This window comes from Protopterus annectens, chromosome 1.part0 (assembly GCF_019279795.1).
Source record: "Protopterus annectens isolate FY-2018-M chromosome 1.part0, PAN1.0, whole genome shotgun sequence".
In the NCBI taxonomy this organism is placed as follows: Eukaryota; Metazoa; Chordata; order Ceratodontiformes; family Protopteridae; genus Protopterus; species Protopterus annectens.
This window is the reverse complement of record NC_056725.1, coordinates 230,375,313-230,391,253: the sequence shown is the minus strand read 5'-3', so window position 1 is coordinate 230,391,253 and position 15,941 is coordinate 230,375,313.

Genomic DNA, 15,941 nt, shown 5'->3' with positions numbered 1-15,941 from the left:
TATATATATATATATATATATATATATATATATATATATATATACAAAACCTCAATTTATGTGGAGAGCAAGTTGGGATAGTTAGTATGTAAGATCCCTACTATTCTGAAGGATACACCTCAGTTCTTGATGGACCTAAGGGAATTTAAACAGGAGTCTGATCTGAGGAATTGTCATATGGTTACTCTAGATGTACAAAGTTTGTTTATCTGCATACCTAACGTATCTGGTATAGAGGCAGTAAGAGATGCGATGAGGGAAATGGGAGACAATAGCACCAGTGAAATTATATTGATATGCACATTATTGGATTTGTTACTATCAAATAATGTTCTAATGTATGAGGACATGATTTATTTGCAGAAATGGGTGGTTGCCATGGGCACCCCCTGTGCAAATTCATATGTGAACTTGGCAGTCTATCATTGGGAAAAGGAATATTTATATAATAGTGCTTTCAGTACACATATAAGGTTATACAGGAATTTTGTTGATGACACCTTTCTGCTGTGGGATGGAGGGCTACCTCTTCTATTTGACTTCATTAAGTACTTGGAATCCACTACAGATTTCTTGAGGTTTACAGTAGCTCATTCACTTGAGTGTATTAATTTTTTGGATGTCTCAATATATAAGGACAGACTAGGAAGTATCAATACTAAACTGTATCGGAAATCATGCTGGAAGAATAGTCTTTTGGAATATAGTAGTGTGCATCCTTGGCATGTTTTTCCAGACATTGTTAAAGGGCAACTAAATAGAGTCAAGAATATATGTAATGCAGCCACTGACATGGAGAAGGAGGTTAATTATTTACAACAATTATTTATGGAAAGGAGTTACAATGAATCTACCTTACAAACTGTTAAGAACAAGATCTTTCAAAAGAATAGTGATGTTAATCCCATAGAGACAGCTCCTAAAGTAGATTTAGGTCTAAAAAGAAATAGGGTACATTTTGTTATCTTTTACTTTTGAACCCAGGTTTTATGCTACACGCAATATGACTAATTTATTTTATCTCGCAGAGTGTAAAGGCTGTAGATGTTTTTATGTAGGCAAAACTCAGAAACGCCTGGGGGATAGGGTATACCAACTTAGGTATGATGTGAAACATAAGAATAAACTAAATGCTTTAGCTAAACATATAATGGAATTCCCTACACATTAATTTGGCTTTAAAGTCTTGCAGATGTTTTTTTGTGATAAGAGAGGGGTAATGTTAATAATCAAGTAGAATGTTTTGAATTGAAATGGATTTTAAAACTGCAAGCACATATATATCCAGGATTAAATAACTATGTATGCATCAAGCCTGAGCTCAAAGTTCACCCCCCCTTTAAATAAGTATAAATGTTGAATATTGGATAATTGATTTAAATCTGTTTTTAATTGTTTCATTGATGAATTTTGAGTATAAAATTAATATGTGTTTTTTATATTTTTACTGCTGCGGTAGCGTTGTCGCCTCACAGTTAGACGTTGCCCGTTCGATTCTCAGTTAGAGCGTCTTCTGTGTGGCGACATGCGTGAACGGGTGTTCCTTCATTGAAGGTTGTGCGTTAGGCCTGACAAGCCAGCACATAAAACTCTACTGCCAATCATTAGCGGACCGGAGTTCCGCTGTGGCGACCCCTAACTGTGAAAAGCCGAAAGACACAAATAATCAAACAAACTGAGGACTTGAAAAAGATAGGTGTTCTACTTGAAAGCACTTATATATATATATATATATATATATATATATATATTTATATATATATATGTATATATATATATATATATATATATATATATATATATATATATATAGCTATATATATATATATATATATATATATAGATATATATATATATATATATATATATATATTTTATATGTATATCTCTTTCTCTCTCTCTCTTTCTATATATATATATATATATATATATATATATATATGCATCTCCATACATATATACATGTGTATATGTATATATACAAAACGTGACAGATTCTACAAAATGTTTTCCCTACTGTTGAATGACTCTACTGCATGATATGTTTGAAAAAGTATCAGGTGTAGTGGTACACTGCTCTGACTATGGTGTACAGGTGTTTGGGTTTGAGACTTGGCAAGGCTGGTTATTTTGTTGCTAGGCAGAACATTGTCTGATGGAGACAGAATGATTAAAGCAGTTTTAAGTGGCTTTAAGTGGGTTTGGGTGGGTTTGCTTGACGCTAAGCAATGCCAATAGATGGTTAAATGTAGAGATGCTTAATTTGTGTTGGCTTCACTTAGCATCATGCAAAAGAAAAGAAAAAGGGATGATAAGAAAGTGGTGAAAAAGGGGCACGCAGAGAGAAAAACAATATGAAAGATAGCTAGGGATGTGCAGGGAGGGTGTAGGGAATATCCATAGCTGTTTATTTCTTATACAGCAATTGCTGTGCATTTATACAGAATTTGTAGGTGAATTTGGATACTCAAACCCCAGACAGAGGAGTGAGGACAACAGAAATGTGTTGTGAAGCCAATTGGACAAAGTTACATGTGTCCAGTGGACACATGTGCAAAATGGACAGCTATGTATGGGGCAATATTTTTTGGAGGGGGCAGATGCCCTTTTCTTTTTCTTAAGGTGAGAGTGGGATGATGGGGAAGGATTGTAGCTATGTCTTTGGAGGTAGGTTTTGTAGGGAGGCAGACAGGGGTGGTATATGACACATGAGGGGGATAAACATATTTGACAGGGAGGGGGGTTGGGAATCCGAAGCCCATGGGCCCCCATATGATTACAGTGGGACTGAGATCCCCACCCATGGGCAGTCACCATTGCACCTTCATGTTCCCAAAGGTGGCTGTGCTGGTGGCTGGACAGGAGGGGTGGCCTGCCCCTTGATGTGCGCCAGGTGGCCCTCAGTCTGGTGAAGCTGCTTTCCAAACTCATATCGAAGGGTGCTGTGTACCAAATTCCGGACCTGACTGCAGGTGACAGGATCCTGTCTGTGCCTGCTCCCAGGTGGGGGTCCATCCCCTGAGGCAGTTCCACCCAAAGGTGGTGCAGGACCAGCAGATCTGCTGGGATCTGCCTTCCCAAATGAGCTATGGTGTTGAGGTTTTCCAAAATATGTTGGTCAGTCATGAACAACACACTTCAAGATTAGTTATAACAGCATGCATGGGTGTTCCAATTAACCCCATAGAACAGATTTGAAATAGGTACATAGCAAATAGAACACATGCATAAATGGAGCAACAGTATGTATAGTAACAGCATGCCAGTAGCATTGACAGCAACAGCCAACCAAAAATGGTATTTGAACAAGGAATGTTAACATGCAAGCAATCAAACATATTAACAATAATATAACATAAGTCCCAACATTAGGGTTGGAGCACAACATACCAATAGTATATGAGTAATACTTATTGATGAGGATGAGGGGTGATGGGGGAGGGACAAAAATTCCATTAACAACTGTTTATGCTTCTATTTTCCACAACAGTACTGCTCAATACTCTATGGGTCTGCCCTCACTTTACATCTACGGATGTCCATAGCTTTTATAGTACAAACATGCCTATTAAACTGTCAGCCTGGAATGGTATGAGGCAAACTGTGACAACTCTGAGTACATGACTAGAGGGGACTCGTACAAGTCAGGGTTTCATATCTAGCACAGCAGGGGTACCCTGAACTGCTGTTATGTGAGTGTGCTACTAGGCATATGTCAACTGGTTTCCTATCTATGTCCAGGATTATTTGCAGCAGTGACCACTAGCCATAACAGTGTGATACTTGAGAGACATGTATCGGGAGCATACCTCTCCAATTCTTAGAGCATGACATCTGAACAAAGTCATGCATAAGAGTGGGACAAAGGCCTATAAATATGGACAATGTTTAGATATTACTCTTTGAAACTTAGAAAGTTGATGTAACATGTTTTGCATTTATATGGCTTTTCTGAAGAATATGACGTTTGACTCTTGTATGTCTATCATTATTTTGTAACTTTAGTCTATAATGGTTTGCCATTACACGACTACTTTATGTAAAATGGACCAAAAATCTGAGACAAATATCTGGACATTCAGTGAATGTATGTACAGTTGAGAAGTATAATTCTGGAAGAGTGCATATTGTATGTACCTGCCCTGCTGTCATTTGCAGGCATGTGGTGGGACAATTGAGCAGTTGTACACAGTTTATTAGTATACCCTTCATACAGCTACTGGGAACATTTACTTACCTGTAAAACCTGTGGGGAAGTATACATTAACACACCTGACTGTTGTTACACTTATTCCTGATTCCTTGTGCATAGATATTCACACATCTTAGTACCATTCCCTGGATTCAAACCATGTCTGGGTGTGCAAAATTAACAACTAAGCTATTTTTCATTACAATGCACTACTGGGGAACTGCTGTTTCTTGTTTCACTGGTTTTTGCCTAATAGTCTCTTAGTTAGGCAGTCTGAACTTGTAATCCTGTGATGCCTGCATGACAGATAGTCATTGTATTGTGCATTACTCCTTTGGATTACTACAATCTGGAAAGCAAAGGTTACCACAAGGCAATGCTGCATGGAACACACTTTGATACTTTACGTATTACAATTCAGGGTTCAGAGCTTAGAGAGGCATATATTTCACATTTAATTTATACCTCATTTTACAGCTACACCATCTACATTTTCTCCTAGCAGCTTTTTCACAGATGAACCTCAGTTAATGTATGCTGTCACAGCCATATTTGCCATGAAGAACCTGTATACATTTTATATATGTCTACAACGACATACCAGAATAAACCCAACAGTTTTCTTAAGGTCTTTACTGTACTTCAGTATTCATCAGTCAAATTTTTTTATGTATTCAGTTCACACAGTAACAATATACCTACTAGCAGTAAGCAATGTACTCCTTCTTAGCTATTTTAACAATTAACTACAAAATAGATTTGTACTCACCAGCCTGTCAGTGCAGCCTCAGCAGTCTGCCACCGTGGGCTTTGATGTTCACAGCCTTCTCTGCTGCAACTGGAGGGGATGAAAAACACATATTATGCATATCTGTCTATCATATTATCAGGCTAGTATTTGCTACAAACTACTTGATAGCGATACTTACTCACTACTGGAACATTCTGGTTCCATCCATCTTGGATCCACTAGTCTAACAGCACCCCATTCCTACACTTTAGGTCAGTGGAGTGGTGCCGTATCTACTCATCAGTCAGGGGGGATGCCAGTAGCACTGGTGAGGTCATGTACGAGATGTTCCCAGGCCTCCACTTTGTATTGGGAACCCTGGTACTGGCCCTGCAACAGTCTCTCCTCATGTTTTTTTACTAGGAGTCCAGCCATACTCCCTGGACTCCTGAATGCTACAGTGTTACACCAAAAAGCACACTCCCTCTCCTACACCAGCCATTGTATCTGCACAGATGGACTATAACAGATTATGGCTGTCGCCTGTGCCATTTAAATAGTGGGATATTCCCACCCTTTGCTTTCATTGGACAATTTTGTAAAGGTTAAGCTCTGCTAAGCAGTGCACAAACCCGCTAAGCCAGTTTTAACACTGCTTAAAGGAGAAGTTGTTGAGCAGTGTTTAACAGTGCGCAAATCCACTTAGCTGAGCTACTTGGTGCTTAGCATTCGTGTCTTTAGCAATGATTACACCTGCTAAGCATAGCTGAGCATTGCTAACCATTGCTCACTTTTCATTTATTAAATATATCAGAATACTGACTTCATTTATTAAGTGTATAGAATTTACTTTGCATGACATCCCTCTATGTGCTTTCCTTACATTGACAAGGGGTGTGACTATACTGAATAAGACACTTGTGTATACATGGTTTGTCTCACATGTTATATGCACTCACACTTACATTTTACATGAGCTGCACTACTCTAGTTGACAAAAAACAGTTACTACATACTTTAAGTTTAAAAAAATATTTTAACACTGCTTTTCCATATAAAAACAATTTGCCTGTCTTGGTACTCAAACCATGAGCACCTGCATGTAAAGCTGGGACTCTAAGCATTACACTATCTCGACTTGGAAATTTGAGCTGTATATTTGTATTTATCTCCTATGGGATGTTTAAGCTATGGTAAGCTGAGGGCCATAACACGCACAACCACTTAGCTATGCTTAAACATTCCTTAGCCTAGAAAAAGATTATAATATTATTATATTATTATGTTATCTGCTGTTTATAATTTCTCCAAGTCTTTAGGGTTTCTAATACCATGATGGGAATGGACCCCACTCCTAAGTCAGAGTAAGATTAAAGTTCATGAAATTAGTATTATTTCACTCTTTGATGTCAGCCAAAAGTGCTCTTTGTAGCACCCGCAATGTGCCCAGTAATGACTCCTTCTGCAATTTGTATGGTGTTACATGAATTGGTAACGTATCTAAATCTGATTGTAAATTCTTTTTTATAATACCCATTGCTCCTACTACTATTGGAACTGTCCGGGTATCTTTCTTCCACATGGCTCTCATTTCTGCCTGCAGATCCAGGTATTTTATGACTTTGTGTTTCCCTGTATGCAAGACACTGTAGTCAATGGGTGTGGTGATTTCAATGATCAATGCTACTTTTGTCTTCTTTTCTTGGACCACTACTCCCAGTTTTCTAGCATCTATCTTTTGAACTGTTGGTAGTGGATGATCCCATGTGATATATACTTCATCATTTTCTCTGATTCTTTGTGGCTCATATTTCCAGTGTTTTCCAGCCACTTTGATGTCGTAATGTTTGCAAAATCGTGTAACAGTCTCGCCACATTATTATGCCTTTCAGTATACAGTCCATCTGTCATTAGTGTGTCGCAACCAGCAACAAGGTGTGTGACTGTTTCCAATTCGGTTTTACAAATCCTACATATGTCTGTTTCTCCCACATGTTCAATGGACTTTGTAAACCAGTGTGTATGTAGCTTACTGTCTTGGGCAGCCAATATTATCCTTTCATTTCTTGGTTTGAATTAGCCTCTCCTTAACTATTCCTGTGTTTATTCTTGATCAACATCAGGCTCTTCCAGAAGTTTTCTATACATGCAACTATATTTATGCCTTTTCCACATTTCTTGCCTTCTCATCTTGTCCTTCACCTTATATTCTTTCTTTTGTTTTAGGCACATTTAGTTGCTCCCTGTTTTTTATCCTCTTCTGGTTTGATTTCCATTCCTGCTTGATGTCGATATGCTTCTGCTAAATTAAGCAGAGACACCATCTTAGATTTATTCTCCTCATGTTTCAAAACATTCACTGCATTTGGATCTTGTGAGGTCAGTAAATATGTGTGAAGTCCCACAATTGCAGATTTATACATGTAATCAATTTCAAGGAGGCCCATCCCTCCTTCAGAACGGGGAATATATTTATTTATTTATTTATTTATTTAGTTTACATTTGTTGACTGGGATAGTCCAACGGATATATGTCCATTTTCAGTGGAGGCCTGGGGAGATCCAAGATAATAATACACATTAAACATTTAGTAAAAGCTAGTTTCAAGCAGATTACAGTCATAAGCGATACCAGCATTTAGCACATATAGTACTAACTTATTATAAAACACTTTACAAGACATAACATTATTTTCAAAGCTATATATACATAACATTACATTCAGGTTTAAGACACATTGAGCAGCAATTATACTATTGACCCTTCCAAAATGGTATGGTATAAAAAAGTTAGAAGTAGTTGAAGGTAAGGCACCTAAGTAATAAAGAGGACACTAGTCGGGGTTTGTGCAAGGACATAACCAATGAGTTTTGAAGTATTTATTGAGTTTGTTTTTGAATCGAGTTAGTATGGGTTGTAGGGTCAAGTCAGCTGGGAGTGAGTTCCATGTTTTTCCAACAAAGTTGGCAAACAGAGAGTCCCCAGCTGAGTAGTTGGATTTGTATGCTGAACTGCAGTAGGCCAGGCAGTTCAAGCCATCCTAGGTGATTTAGGTTGTGACAGTTGTGTGTCCAGTAGGCTGTGCCAGTAGCAAATCTGGCAATGTGGTTATATCAGGATGATAGTTTATTAAGATCTGTTTTGTTTAAGTTGGAGAATAAAGGTGAAGTGTAGAGAAGAGTTGATAGTAGATGAGGATGGGCAATTGCAGTTCTAGCAAGTGGGGTAAGGAAAGGTTTGATTCTGTAAAGAGATCCAAGTTTTTTATAAATGGTTTTGATAGTTTGATTGATATGCGTATCAAACTTCAAGTTGTTATCAACTATGACACCCAGTAGTTTAGTTTGGGCTTCTGGAGAGATGATAGTGCCATTGTTAGCAGTTATGTTGAAGAATGACAGGGGGGTCCTGCGTGTGGTGAAGAGGAGCAGCTTAGTTTTGTTGGGGTTTAGGGTTAGATGTTGATTGGAGAGACATTTTTCCACTGTAGTGAAGGTATTTTGGGTTAATGTGAATAAAGTAGCTGGTGAGGTGTCAGACCAAATCAAGGTGGAGTCATCTGCATATTGAATGCAGGTAGCATCTGGGATGACTGAATGAAGGTCATTGCTAAAGATGGAGAAAAGAAGGGGTCCTAGTATCGAGACATGGGGGACGCCTAATGTGATGGGTAGGCAAGATGATAGCTTGTCCTGCCATAGGACTGCCTGTTGTCTGCCCTGCAGGAAGGATTGAAACCACTGGAATGCATGGCTGTTTAAGGAGAAGGCCTTCAAGGTATTTATAAGCATTTTGTGGTCAACCATGTAAAAAGCCTTGGATAGATCTAGAAAGAGTGCTGAGGATAGTTTATTATTGTGGTTGTGGTTAATGACATTAGAGAAAGAGAGGAGGGCAGAAGTAGTACTGTTGTGTGGCTTAAAGCCATGCTGAAAGTTGGACAACAGCTTGTTCTGTGTGAGGTAGTGCATGAGCTGTATGTGCACACACTTCTCCATAAATTTAGCTAGAGGTGACAGAATAGCTATGAGTCTAAAGTTTGACAGTTCAGTGGAACTGCCTCCTTTATGGAGAGGTATGACATGAGAGATTTTCCATATAGTGGGTACAGTAGCTTCAGATATAGCTCTGTTGATTAAGATTGAGATGGGGTATGCTATGGTATCAGCAGCCTTTTGCAGATAGTCTGCTGAGAGGAGGTCGGCAGCCAGGGTGGTGGGTCTTAGTTTCTTAAGCAGGGCATGAATAAGTCGAGTAGGAATAGGTTGGAAGGTAAAGTGTGTTTGGGTACTGGGTGTGGCTGCATTAAAATTAGAGTCATTGGGAGACAGTTGGCTGGCTAGGGACTGGATAGTCTCTGTGAAGAAGTTGTTGAAGTTATTAGCAATGTCTATTGGGGATTTTTGTTGGGAAGCTGAGGGGAGTGGAGTGGTGTTTTGGCCTGGGTGGAGTAGTTTGTTTATTCCTGCCCAGAACTTTTGAAGTTTGTTTTGGTGTTTTTGCAATAGATGGTAGTAGTAGTTCTATTTGTCTAAGGTTATGGATTTTTTTGGTGTCATTCCTTAGCTGTCTGAATCTTAGTTGATCAAGTAGGGCTTTTGTTTTTCGGTAGGTGGCCCATGCTTTGTCTCTGAGTGAAATTTTGGTTTTGGTATCTTTAGAAAGCCATGGTGCAATATTAACTTTGGTTCTAATAGAGCGGCTGGGAGCATGGGAGTTAAGAATAGCAATGAATTTGGTGTTAAAGTATGCTACTGCTTCATCAAGGGGGAGACTTTTTAGTACTGACCAGTTGCATGCCTTAAGTTCATTTTGAAACTTGGTGAGAATAAAATTCCTGTTGTTTCTTAATGTTCTATATGTGGATTTATGTAAGATATATATATATATATATATATATATATATATATAAAATTTTGGTATACACTGATTTTTATAAATCATTTGGTAAGCATGAAGCATCCTTCTTGTTTTAGTATCTAGTCTATCCAACACTTTATTGGGGCCAGTCAATCACTCCAAAAATGTAAGTTAGGACAGGAAGAGCAAATTGATTTATAGCTTGAATCTTGTTCTTAGATGTCAATGCTGTTTTCTGGATTAATTTAAGTCTTCTGAAGTACTCCTTACTAAGTTTCATTTGCATTTGTTCATGTTTTCTTGCAGATCCTTCATCATTTACCAAATATTTATACACTCCGTCTTGCTCAAGTTCTTTTATATCACATTCTTGTCCCAAACTGATGTTTTCTTAGTGCTGCAGTTTTCCTTTTTTAAAGGTTGCTTTTACACATTTATCAAGACCAAATGACATTTTAATATCATCTGAAAAAGTTTTGACAACCTGCAGCTATGCTTTCAGTTCCTTATCTGATGAGCTATACAGTTTTAAATCATTGACAAAGAGAAGATGAGAAGTCATTAGACTTTTTTGTTTTCTCGGAGCCAAATTGCAGCCATGGCCTAAGCTGTTACGTAAACAGGTTAATGGATTAATGTCAAGGCAGAATAGTAACGGTGACAAAGAATCTCCCTGGAATATCCCCTTTTGAATTTTTATCCCTGGGATAATAATCTGTCCTTTATCATGGCTTAATTGCAAAGTGGTCTGTCATTGTTTCATGGCTACTGTAATGTAGCCAATCAGTGTAGGGTGTATCTTATACATTTTAAGCACTCTTTTATCCATGAATGTGGGATACTATCAAATGCTTTTTTGTAGTCAATCCATGCCATACTTAGATTCTTCCCCTTCTTACAGTTTTCCACTATAACTTTGTTTAACAATAAATGATCCTTTGTTCCATATGACTTTCTTTTACTGCGCTTTTTTTCATGTTATATAGTGAGTATTGTGGTGTTCTGACAAGCCATTAAGGACTGCTGTCAGTAAATAATGATATACATTTGGCTTTCAGGCTTCTATCCTTCAGAAATTCATGCTAATACATATCCTGTATTCTTTCAAATTACTGTGTGCGTGAGGGCAATATTTCAGAAGTGTCCCTATTTTTTGTGTTTTGTCCCTCCATTATTTGTGCCTTTGTCCACATGGACTGCTGTCAGGGAATATTGGCAAACATTTGCTTTCAGACTTCTATCCTTCGGTAATTCGTGCTAATGCATGACCTGTTTTCTATTAACTTTCTAAGGTTGTGAGGGCAGTATGTAAGATGTGTCCCTTTTCAGGGCTTTATCCCCCATTATTTTTGCCTTTGTACACATTTCCTGCTTTAAAAGTTTGTGAGGTGTTGTACGGCACTTTTACTATTGCACCTAGTGCATTGCTTTCCTGCTGCCGTATGTATTTCAGTGTCCACAGACACTGAAAAGATCATTTATTTCATTTTAGTGTCTGCGGACACTGAAATTTGTGTCTTTCAGCTTTTCTCGGTTAGGGGTCACCACAGCCAAACTCCGATCTGCTAATGATTGGTAGTGGATTTTTACATACCGGGTTACCAGCCCTGATGCACAACCTTCAACGAAGGCACGCCCCATTCACGTACGCCTCCACACAGAAGACACTCTAGCTGAGAATCGAATGGGATAAACATCTTGCTATGAGGTGACAACGCTACCGCAGCACAACCACCACAGTCTTACTGGCATAAAATTAGAGAAATTCTCTAATATTATGCCAGATCATGATTAGAAAGTGACATACAGCACTTTCTGAGTGTAGGGGGTGTGTTTAATGTCCATGCACTTCTTGAACATGCCTCCTGCACTTGTTTATTGTTCATGTCTGTGTAGCTTAAACAGCAGCGAGCCTTCATGAATGTGCAAGGCGCGCTGCTGTGGCTACACAGACATGAACCACTCCATGCAGGAATAGTACTATTCTTGCACTGAGTTTATTGAATCCCAGGGTTTATTACTGTTCTTTTCTCTCTTCATGATTTGTGCACCATTTTCCATTGCACAAAATAGTCTGGTAGTGGTCCATAACATTGAACTACACTTCTGTTTGTAAGGATAAAGGTGAACATCTTAATTTAGGCTGCCTTCTGTAGAACAAACAAACCTGACAGAGGTACACGGATGTCAGCACTGTGGATAGTCCTCAGTGAAATGCATCTATTAGGTAGCTTTCTCTGTGGCACAAGGTACAAGTGCAGTGAGCTTATAGAAAAAGGACAGCTGATGCAGTGTTAAGATCCAGTTAGCTGACAGTTTTACAGAGAGACTCTTAGTAGATGTTTATTCAGTGTGTGATCTCATTGTGTTATTGTTTAGCAATCCACTATTCTCAGTATTGCTAACATATGAGCTATTGTCCTTCCAGTTTCACATTATTTTGGCCATCAGCACCCTGGATACTTAGCAGTGAATAATGACAGCCTGGCAGGTAACTTTCTCTGAGGCACAAGGTGTAAATGCAATGATCATAAAGACCAAAGGCAACTGATGCAGGATTTAAATCCAGCTGACAGATATTTTTTTACAGGGGTTTCAGAATGCCATTTGCCACCAGGTTTTTCTCAGGAATTTCACAGTAAATACACATCGTTATCATTACTCTGTTTAGTGCAAGAAATGTGTCATTATTATTCTCTATAGAAACCCTTCACAATCTGTGTAAATTATGTAAAACATGACACTGATGATATTTAATGTAGAGTGGGTGACGTGCACAATATTCTTGCTGCAATTGAGTTATCACATATCATAATTATGTGTTTACAACAGAATGTGTTATAATGTATGTATGTCATGTCATGTAACAGCATGTTTCTGAGATGTATAAACACTATCAGTTCCTTCCACATAGAAATGCAGTCCCATGACTAAGTAAAGTCACAGATGTGCATGCATCTCTTAATTCTGTATACAGTTAGTGATAAATTAATGCACCTGTAATTAGCATATTGATAAGTAAGTTGCCCTGTGGCTTTCACAGTTAATCATCAAAGTTTAACATTTTATCCTTTATTTTTTCTTGGGTTTGATTCTCAAGTGGTACTACCCAATCTTACCTGTGTCTAACTCCCAACATATAAGTATACCCCATTTTTCCTCAAACAAACCATGATTATAACCCATGCCATAAATCATAGTGGGGTTTAACACTGGAACATGTCTCAGGATTTTGAACTTCACACATGGCCAAATCTCAGTGCTATTTTTAACACCTTCTGTGCTTCTTTATGTAGTCATTGCCAATGTGTCTGACAAGCCATTGCTGTGCTTCCAGTTGCACATATGTAGTTGATAAGGCTGTGTATCTTTTCATACAAGCTGTTACATATGATATCTGAATTGAGCAGCAATTTAGACCCATATTTCTGGCTTGACTGCAGCAAACATGACTGGTGACGATAGAGATGGTGTTCCATTTAGCACACAAAGGTTGGGTATTGAGAAGTCCAGGATTTCTGTGACACACATTATAAAGTGCTACAGCTGAAGGCTACTGCAGGGGGAATATACTAGGCCTCGGGATAAGGCTGAAGCTTGGAGTAGGTTGGTCAAGGCTGTCTCTAGTGCAAATGGCATTTCACACACTGGGGAGCAATGCCATCATCACTACAGTGACATGAAGAAGTGTAAGAGGGACCTCCTTAGCTGATGGGAAGATGGATTTAGGACTGCAAACAACCTTCAGTTGTATGTGTATACTGACCCATAACCTGTCTGTGATATTGCATTAATTATCAGTCGACACAGTTATTCATTATGCATCTATATATATATTTTCTTTCCTTACTGTACAGCTGCAGCTGAGTTTGCAGAAAACTGTGAGGCACCTCAGGAGAGATCAACTCACCTCAGAGAGGTGCAGGGTAAGTATACATCTGTTCTGTTTACACATTTTCTCAGTCCATTACTGTATATCATCTTCTGAAGGCATACCTTATCAAGCCTACATGCCAGTCTCAATAGCTCTTGGTTATTGCATTAAGAAATGAGTAGATACAATTAATTGTGTTGCAGTTCAATACCCAAAAATAGATATTCAATTTTTTTACAGGATAATATTTATAAAGTATTTTAACTTCAACAATGCATGGCATTAACAATTCAGTATTTGCAAATGAAGTTATTACCTTACAAAGCAGGTATCTGACACAGCACAGTGAAATGCAAGATTCTATTACTCTTATCATACCATTGTGACTGATTTTAGAACACATTCATGCCTTTCCATAATATACGGATGTGACTAAGGTGTAGTTATTTATTTGTCATATTGTTTTTTCTATTGAAATAATTAAACAATGCGCCATCCCATTGATCTAATTTTCTTTTTTTTCATCTACCTGCCCTTTATCTCTTACTTTTTTTTTCACACAATGCTACAATAAACAAACTGACCATCAGCACAAGGAGGTAGACAAACCACTGGAGTTAGGTCCACCATACTTCCCAGGTAGCACTGGCAGCATCACCATAGGCAGCACGGACACCCAGCACATTTGTGTCACAGCCTGTCAGTCTTGTCTTCACAGCTCCTCTTCTACCCGCTCCACCTGCATCGGGTAACTGTTCCAGCTGCTGGAGCAGTGGTACTGTCTAAGAGCAGTAGAAGTGTAGGTGATAATTTTTGTCACCTGACAGGAGTTGACATGGCTGGCAGAAGGTATTTTGAAGAGGAGCCTCAGTGCCCAACAGTGACTGCTTTTAGTGCACTATTTTATTGGTAGCTGTTGCCTACATATTGTTATGAGATAATATAATCCTTATTTTGTCACAAGCTAGTTGGTCCCTGTCTGCCTCTCATGTGTTTGTGTATCTTCTCCCTTCTGTGTAATTAGAACTCCTTCTCTGTATTTACGTCACATCTGGTACCAAGGAACAACTGCAGCCGAGGTTAAATGGAAGTGCACAGCTTATGGTAATATCTTGTGAGTTTTTGCCTTCAGCAGCATTACTGCAGTGCCCTGCATGCTGCTATGCTTAGCTATGTTTAGTCAGGTTAATAAGCTGAAGAACTGAATATACAGAATACAATTGTCCTGAAGGTAATGAAGAGTAATAGATGCAATCTCCTTTTCTGCAATCTTTTGTCACATGGAAAGTATGGAAGGCAGGACTTCCTATGTGGTGTATTTAGATAATACTCACAGTTGTAGATTTTTCTTGCAATACTCTGAAGGTTTGAACCTAGATGTATACTAAACTGTTTTGGAATGTTTTGTATGACTCCTGTGGGTGTAATTGTTGGCTACATCTTTTCTTAACACACCATTATCCTGTTGCTATACTAATGTGTTTGCTTCCTATTGTGAAACCTCTCTAGTACAGATCTTGCATGAATAATTATACTTATAAAGCAAACAGTAAAACAACACAAATATTTGTAGAAACGAAACATGAACTAATATTTTAGCATGATTGCATTGTGTATTCCTGTCACCAAGTGGTCACCTCTTTCCAGCATTTCTTTATCATCCAATAAACCTCTTGGATTCACAACTTTTTCATAAGCAATGTTTCCACCAGCAATAACATGCTTGGACCTTCATGTGTTTCATAATGCACCTCTAGCATACATATATGGATTGACTAACTGCAGCCATTATAACAAATGTGTAAAATGGTTTACAATCAAAACGTCGAGGTGGCTTACCTCGACAGTGAGAAGGATGAACATGGAGTGGCAGAGAGGCAAAACTGCAAACACAATTCCTGTCAACTTTGAAACATCAATACAGAGACTGTATTCATAGTTTGGAGCATTGGTGTTTTGAAGTGCATTGCACTACAATGGGGATCAGGAAAATTACCCTTTTCCTCACTGTAGTGAGATCTTGGAGTTAGAATATATAAGTAGCAGGGGTGTGGGGGTGTAGGGGGTCTTGCCTCCCTGAAAAACGGTAGGAAATTTTCCACCTCGTAGCGGATGTTTTTTTCTGGATGTTGAGCGGTCAAATGCCGATTATTTCCTTTGAAAGAATCGACATTCTACACAATCGATGTGATTCTGTTTCATTGTTCCAGGTCAGGGATGTGAATAGTTGAGGTAAGTAACCTTGAAATTATGATAGTAAACCACGTAAAACATAGGCATAACA